The sequence below is a fragment of the Arachis ipaensis genome, chromosome B09 (genome assembly GCF_000816755.2).
Source record: "Arachis ipaensis cultivar K30076 chromosome B09, Araip1.1, whole genome shotgun sequence".
NCBI classification, from domain to species: Eukaryota; Viridiplantae; Streptophyta; class Magnoliopsida; order Fabales; family Fabaceae; genus Arachis; species Arachis ipaensis.
In genome coordinates, this window is record NC_029793.2 from 11,032,048 (window position 1) to 11,041,139 (window position 9,092).

The 9,092-nt window shown below is 31.8% G+C and overlaps 1 long non-coding RNA gene across 1 annotated transcript; it reads right to left on the reverse strand.

The window, feature by feature from the left end:
- LOC110266587 lies at positions 4,646–5,178 on the reverse strand. Its single transcript, XR_002354008.1, has 2 exons — positions 5,070–5,178; positions 4,646–4,742 (listed from the first exon to the last, which is right to left on the reverse strand). It is a non-coding gene; the product is annotated as an uncharacterized LOC110266587 (long non-coding RNA).

Genomic DNA, 9,092 nt, shown 5'->3' on the forward strand with positions numbered 1-9,092 from the left:
TGTGCGTGTCAGTATCCGTGATAGGTTATCATAAAATACTCAATCGAGTAATACTCCAAACAAGTATATGAAACTTGAGAAGATAGAGCAGATCTCTCATATAAAAATGGTACGATTGTCTTTTTCTCACCTATAGATTGCCCAAATTTTGGAATTAGTTGTGAGGCAATAGTACATAAAAAAGAATGTGAGTTTGTATCAATTTTAAAATATTTTTTGCACTACATATAATAATAAAAAAAAGCATTCAGAGAGAATTTAATATTATTTAAAATTTGATAATACAATCATTACAAAATTTTATATTTTTTTCTAAAATAGAGCATTAGAGCATGATTGAATCAAAACAGTTTATTGACCCATTCAATAAGTAATTCCCTTTCGCAATATTTAGTTTTCATCATTTAACTTTTGCAACTTACAAAGTTACACAAACAAGTAAACTGAAAAAATACTTTATTAGAACATGATTAATCCCAAATAGGCTAAACGTAAAAGACTACTATAAAAAAATTATAAATAGCCTGCTAGAGTCAAATGGGTTTGCACAACATAGGATCACGATTCTATTGTTTAGAGGAGCATAAATTCATGTAATAAAATTTGCAGGCTTTAGCATTTATCTTGCTAGTATGTATAATACCAACACAAGACCAATTTAAATCTGGTAGATTATAAGCTACAAGCTAAAAGTCATAGAAACATGAAATAAAATAAATATTGGAATAAATAATAAGGATAATTTTAAGGTATTAGATCAAATATAAATTAAGGTTGTGACATTAACATTCACCTTTAAAAGTAGTTAAAAGACTCTATAATAGGAAAGTCCATAAAAAAGGATGTGAGTAAATGTCAAATTTAAAAATTCTTTTTTTTTTACCATAAATAAGAATAAATTACTATTTGTACCCATAAAAGATACAGACACTGACAAATGTACCTATATAAGAATAAAACGACAATTGTAACCATGGAAGACGGCTTCGTGTACCAAAAGTATCTGGATGTTGGTTACACAATTGGTCTGTTAGGGTACCTTTGGCACACATAAGCCATCTTCTGTGGTTATAATTGTCGTTTTATTTTTATATGGGTACATTTGTCAGTGTCTGTATCTTTTATGGATACAAATGGTAATTTATTCCCATAAATAATACAAAAAAAGGATCATTTAGAGAGAATTTAATATTATTTAAAATTTGATATCACAATTGAATTATTCTCCAAATACAAGCGTTTTTTCCATACAAGTCTTTACAAGTCATTTATATTCACGCACTTTGTACCGTTACTGCACGTTCTTCTTCTTCTTGTTACTGCACTCTTCTTCTTCTTCGTTATTTTTCTTCTTCGTTATCGTCGTCATCAACACCACCACCTCTTCCTCCTCCTCCTCTTCTTCCTTCTTTTTTCATTGGAATTTCTTCTCCTCCTTTCTTTTTCTCTTTCTCTTCCATCATCAGTTATCTCATTGTTAAAGATAATGAATAATTCAGGTTCAGATTGTCAATTGAACCAGAACGAAATTTATTATTGTTTTGAATCCAATCAAGTGGCTGCAGTGTGGTTCAATTCAAAAGAAAAAAATGTAGCATTAGAGGAAATATTTTTCTGTATTTGCAGCAAATTTTGGTATAACACGGAGATATTTGGGTGTATTTTTATTCTAATAAGTTCTACTTATATTCAAAACTCTTCCTCTTCCTCCTCCTCATCTTCTGCTGCTTTTTTTTTTTTCTCATCATCATCATCGTCTTCTTCTTTTTTTTTTCTTATTCATATTTTTCTTTTTGTTTTACCTTCTCAAGTTTCTTCTTGTTTTACTCTCTTAAAAAGAATAAAAATAAAAAAAATTAAACAAAGAAGAAAAAACACATAGTGCTACAAAATTACTTGGAAGAGGATAAACTTATATTCATTTAACTAAAAGAAAGAAAGAAATAAGAAAACAAGAAGAAGAAAATGCAGCATTAGAGGAAATATTTTTCTGTATTTGCAGCAAATTTGGGTGTAATATAAAGATATTCGGGTGTAACATGAAGATATTTGGGTGTATTTTACTATTTTTATTCTAATAAGTTCTGTATAATTCAAAACTCTTCCTCTTCCTCATTCTTATCTTCTGTTGTCTCTTTTTCTTCATCTTCTTATTTCATATTCTCATATAATTCTTCTTGAGAGAAAAAAATCAAACAAAAAAGAAAAAATACATAATGTTGCAAAATCAATAGAAAGAGAAGGGGAAAAAAATGCAGCAACAACAACAATAGTAAAAAAATGACAATGAAGATGAAACACGTGAAGAAAAATGAGGAGAAACGCAAAGAAGAAGGAGAAGAAGAAGGAAGAGAGGGAGGAGGAGGAGGAGAAGGAACGCGAAGTGCGCTATGGAAACTATTGAGTAGCGCGCGTGTTGACACGCTTGTATGGGTGAGCGTCCTTTTTGTTGGGTTTGACCCAACTTGTATGACTTGTAAACCAAAATGACTTGTATGTGTAGCACTTCTCATCACAATTATTACAAAATTTAATATTTTTTTCAAGATAAAGCATGATTGAAGCAAGTAATTTACTGACCCATTTAATAAGTAATTTCCTTTTGCAATATTTAGTTTTCATCATTTAAAATTTTCAAGTTACACAAACAAATAAACTAAAAAAAATACTTTGTTGGAACATGATTAATCCCAAATAGGCTAATCATGATAGACTACTATTTTAAAAAAATTAGAGTAAAGTGACAATTAGGTCCCTGAGGATTTGCCGTTCGGATAAGTTAGACCCTAAGAAAAAAAAAGTAACAATTACGTCCACCAGGAAATAAAATGTGGACATGTTACATCCTTTTGTTAGTAAGATTAACGGCGCCTCTGACGTGGACTGTTAATGTAAGTGAGGTGTCTATTAAATGCCACATTGGAATTACTTTAAATGATGAGGACAAATTGGTCCTTGAATGTTATTTGATTTTAACATGTCCCAAACCTTAATTGTCCAGAATCCCCAATTATTCACCCTAAAACAAAACAAAACCCTAGAACAACGCAGAATGAATAGCACCGGAAGCTCCCAAGTGTAACTGCCAATTGTATGCAACAATATACAAGTCTAGAACAATAGAGAATCCTGATCGATTTTTCTGGGATGCCAAAATTTTAGGGTAATTGCTATCTCCTTCTTACAGTTGCTTTGATTTGTTCTGCGCAAAAAGAAAATGTTTCATTTCTTGAATTTTTTTACAGGAGAATTTGCCATACTGCAAATTCTTTAAATGGCTACATGAAGATGTTAGGGATGAGGAAGTTATAGAAAGTGGAAAGCATGATTGGGAGCAGAGATTGATTGATTTGGAGGAAAGAATTTTGGCATTGGAAAAGTAGGAGTCTCCTAAAATTGTTGTTAGTCAATTTAGGAATGTTTGCTTTTTCTTTTTATTTGGTTCATGTTTGGAGTAGTTGTGTCTATCTTATGTAGTGGTACTAGGTGAACTAGAATTGTTACTATAAATGTAATGTAGTTTGTTTACCATGAATGAAGTTAACTGTGAAGTGTGAACTATTATTGTAAGCATGTAGTTTGTTTACAATGAATGATATTATTCGGTTGTTTTAAATGTTTGCAACATCTGATAAACAACCACATCAATGATAAAAGCACAATATTCAATCCAAAGTGAACCATAATTAACAGATAATAAACATTACCTAAAGTGAGTTAAGTACATCAGTAGACTTATGAAATTGCATCACTTGAATCCAAAATATGACCAAATTCACCCTAAAAACATAAAGCACAACACTACTGTGCTAAATCTAAAAGAAAACATCACCCTCAAAATAACATCATATCTACCAAAAAGAAATATCATCCCCAAAATAACATTATATCCACCAAAATAGCATGTCCAAATCAAAGTTTTTAAACCCAAAAAAGTTAAGTCATGATCCATTCAACCTAAGGAGATCAATATTCTAATGCCAAGGCCTAGGCCTAAAAATTTCAACATTCTTTAGGCTGGTCCAGTGTTTGTTGTTGCCCTTGTTTTTACAGAGAGATTATTAGTTGGCCCTTGAGCTATTTGTGATTGTGAGGCAAGCTATGAGTGAGGAGCTTATTCAGGCCTAACAATAGCTTCTTTTTTCTTAAAGAGAGCTGGATTTAGTGGCTTGTTTCATGAAGGCCTTGATTGGACTTTTTCTTTCTTTGATTACCTCTGATGATTGCTTTTACACAATGCCAGACCAACATCAGTGGCTGATATATTCCATAAATAGTAGATATAATAACATGGTTGACATTGTTAGCAATAGCAGCAGCAGTAACTATAGTTGTGCTTGTAGATTGTGGGATATTCATTGCTGGGACTTGATTTGGCTAAAATATAGAATAATAGTTGGATGAAACATGCACAATTTCACCTTTTAATGTACAATTAAACCCTTATATAAGTTATGAAAGATACAATTAAATCCTCATAAAATATATTGCATGGACAACTAAATCTCCAAATCCTCACGTTTAAAAGAGTTAAATGCTAACCTCAAGATTGACAGTAGTCTAGCTCTCTTGTTGTCAATGCTGGGTGCACTCTGAGATGGTGCACACTTCTCTTGACGGGCAGACTCACGCTGAGCTTTGGTCCTTTTTTTGTGCCTTTCTTTATTGTTGCAACTCTCTTGCAAGTCTTGTAGTTGTGGCTAGGATTGCCACGCTTGTTGCAAGTGACCATAAGACTCCTCCTAACCTTATTTTCATTCATTAGTGGCTCTATGGAATCTTTCTTCTTTATAGACAATATTAACTCACTACCAAGCCAAGCAACCAAAAATTCACAGTTTTTTTAATGGTTTATGCACGATTTTCAGCAAGCAACAAAAAGTTCTAAACCCAAAAAGAGTAGACATTCACATTATTTTAATGGTTCATGTAAGATTTTTACCAATAAAAAATCATAACCACTTGCTTTACACACTTTCACACATAAACCACAAATTCTTTATATCATTGGAACCACACAAAAAGAAACCACAATCTTCGAACACAAAAATGACTAAAAAATTTCTTACTTGGAGGATGAATGTCACGATAACACACTTTTCCTTCTACAATGTCACAAGATCGTCACGGAAATCACCAATTTTGGATGGAAATTTTGAGTTCTGTAAGTATCTGTGGATAAATAAAGAGACATGGGGAGAGTTAAGGGGAATTTCTAAACTTAAATAGGGAGGGGGATTTTTCGAAACAACGATGTTTTTATTCCCACTTGGCACCAACGGACATATCACTATTAAAAATGGTACACGCAGCCAACTCCATTACGTTTTGTGTTAACACTTAACAGAAGGATCTTACGTGTCTAACTTTGTAATCTTTGAGGGTCTATTTGTTACGTTTTTTTCTTAAAGGTCTATTCTATCCGAAGTGCAAATCTTCAAGGACTTAATTGTCACTTTACTCAAAAAATTATAAACAGCCTGCCTATGCCAAATAGATTTGCAAAATAAGGTTCTCTGTGATGGGAAACAAATAGTCTTCAGACGTTATAGATAGTTTTAGTGATCCACTTTGATAAAGTTGACAAGAGATAATTTATATTCAAACGTGTAACAAAAAATATTACAGTTCTCGTGAAAAGAGTAAAGCACCTTTTATTCTTTACAAGATTGTTGAGCTAATGATTCATAAGCCCATTAAATTCTTAGCTGATTAAACACAGAAACACATGTCCTTCCAAACTAAATCTCTAAACCCATGCATATAAATAGAATATTACAAAGAAGATGCATAATACCAACCAAAATACCAATTCAAATACCACAAAGAAACTCTTGGATAAATTAGCCAAGTTTTTTTTTAGAACGAGTAACGTATCTCCTAAGAAAATCGACCTCCCATAACTTAGTGATGAACTGTTGTGGAAGATATTTGTGAAGTTAGATCCGAAGAACGTTGGCAGATGCAAGTCTTTGAACCGAATTTGGAATTATCGATTACAACACCTTTGCTTGTCAAGAAAAATTTCAGAGAAAACAAGAACACGGATAGGAGTGTTATCATTGGTATTGGGTATCCTCCTACAGACGATAACTCACAGTGGTTTGTGAGAGCTGATATTGAAACCAGTCGCCAGTTTCAATTTAACGTACCAATGCAGATTAATCACTTCGGCTACTATTCATTGGTAGGAGATGACCATGGTAACCTTTGCATAATGTTGTTCGAGAGTGGCCTTAACTCAAGGATCATGGTCTAGAATCCCAGGGATATTAGATATGTATCCGACGAAGCAAGCAAACACTGCTGCCATGCCGCATCACTATATTCCTTCGGATACTTGCAGGAGCAGACTAAGTATCGTATAGTGCATGTGTATAAGCGGTACTATGAGAAAAAGAATGTGAAGTGAATACTATTTAATTCTATCCAAAGAGACTGGGTTCACTCTGGAACTTTCCAAAGTAACATAGGAAAGTTGGGCCCAAAGACAATTGTGCAAGAAAGTGTTGTTTATTGGATAGGATGGAAAGGTCCAAACAGTTTCGATCTTGCAGAAATGATCACATTTTCGATGCAAAGTAGGATGTTCCATGAGGATCCAGTCCTTAAAGAGGCAAAAGCTATGTTCTATTCCCTGAATCAAATTAACGACAATGTTAGGTTCATGTCTTATAAGAACCTATGTTTCACAAGACAAGTTTTCGTGTGGGAACTTAAACGTGTTGGTGATGACACATTTATATGGCAAAAGAATGTCAACATAATGGGTCTTGAAATTTCATATAGCCCCACTTTATTTGTGGACAACAATGTAATTACTTTGATGGAGTCAAGGACTAGCTTTGGAATCTCAAACGATGGGGAGAGACTTATATCCTTGTATCTAGGTTAAAGTACAAGCAACAGGAAAGGAAACACTTGGTCCATCGCACATGAAATGAAGGCGGGAGTGTAAAGTCAGTCAGTTTGCATTCGAATGGACTCTACATGGTTTAGATTTTGATCTAAACTATAAACACTGAATCAAGCCAAATCATGCACTACTATATATATATATATATATAGCATCTGTGTCAACTAGGATTTTCTATATTTTCATATTTGTTATGTTCTAAGTATGTGTCTTTATAGTTTAGCTAATGGATGGTTTTACTTAATGTTTAAGTGGGACCTTTTATGGTATATAGTTGTATTCTCAATTACTAATGTCCTGAAAGAGTGGAAGTATCTTAATTTTGTTGTCTTTGTAGTTGAGGTCTGGATTAGTAACTGGCCAGTTAATATCACTATTATGGATATAGGTATGTGAATTATTTTGATATCCTTATTTTATATTTTAATAGGTCAAAATAAGAGTCTTGATAGATAAAAAATATGAATTAAAATAATTTTTTAATAGGACTGTCAAACGGGTCAGTTTGGCCCGTTTAAGCGCGCATGTTAAATGGGTTGGTCCATTTAATCTGTTTTATTTACGGAACATAATTTTTCAACTCGAATCATTTATGGCCAGTCCAATGGGTTAAACGGGTTGACCCGTTTACTTTTTTATTTTATTTTTTGAAAAATATTTTGACAAAAATATCATTTTTAGGTCAAAAACCTTAAATAAACAGTACTTTTTTTAGTTGATTGGTCGGATTTTCGGGTCAAATCAGTTGGGCTATTGGTCAACAATTGTACTTTTTTTAAATATTAAACGGGTTGGCCATTTAGCCCGTAGACTAGTCCGTTTAAATTTTTTTTTTCGGGTTAATCAGACTCAATCTATTTATCCCGAAACTTTATTGGATTTAATTTTAGAGGCAAAATCCGTCTATTTAAATGATTAAATAGGTCGATCCGATAAATTTAGTCCATTTAGATACTCCTATTTTTTATTTTGTTTCCAAGAGTTTTTTAGGGAGGGAGATACTTAAATGATTAAATATTATTCACAAGTTTTATTATCTAAAAAGTGAAAATTTTGGACTCTTCTTAATATTTTAATAAGGATGAAGTTATGAAAATGTATAATAAGTCCTTTAAACTTTTTTCTTGACTTATTATAAACTCATAAACAATAGTGAGTTTAATCATCTTAGATTTTTTGGTTACTTCTCCTCTCCCCATTCCTTTTTCTTTTCTAAAGTATTCATTTTTCTTTTGCTCTTTTTGTTTTGAAAGTATTCATGTTTAGTTGGAAGAAAAGAAATAGAAAAAAATAATAGAAAAAAAAATTGAGTGGATTTTTATTTTTTTAAATGTATTTTGATGAAAGGAAAATAAAAAAGAAAGAAATGTTATAAAAAAACAATTTTATCCTTGTATTATAAAATATATTGAAAAAAATGAAAGAGTAATATTAGAAGTATAGAAAAAAAATAATTTTTTTCCCTTTTTTTAACATTAGAGAAAAAAAATTTGTGGATCCTACCAATTTTTTTCATTCCTTTTCTTTTTTTTCTAATTTCTCTCTTCAACTAAATAATGAAAAATAATCATTTTTTTATTTTCTTTTTTTCTATTTCCCTCCAAACAAACATAAATACGAACACACTCTAAATGTCACCTTAATATACTAATATAGTAATATATGGATGTTATTATGGTTTATTTAAATAAGTTAACTAAATTGATACTCAAAAAATGAAATTTTTTTTAATATTGGGCCAAAGGTGGTGTTACCCACCAAAATGACTGAACACGAGAGTTTAACAACGCTATGGGAGCCGTCAGATGCCGCAAAGAAGACGTTGACGCTGCTATGCGGAAAATGTCACTGACGTGTTGATCAAAACGTCACCGACGTTTTGTTGTGTATGATCGACACGTGGCAGGTTTCTCTCTCTTTCCACACGTTGATCAAAATGCCAACTCCCTTTTTCCTTCATTCTTTTTTCTTCGGTTCATAGTCTCCATTCCTATTATTCATTTTGTTTGAAGAAATTGAAAGTTGCCATTTTACTTACCCCACCACAAAAAAAATGGCAGCCAGTCAAAAATAGAGAAAAATTAATATTTTAAATGTTTTATTAGTAGTTAGTTAGAGTTAATCCTATTTTTTGAACTAAAAGTTCTAAAAATAAATAGTATATAATTTTTTTAAA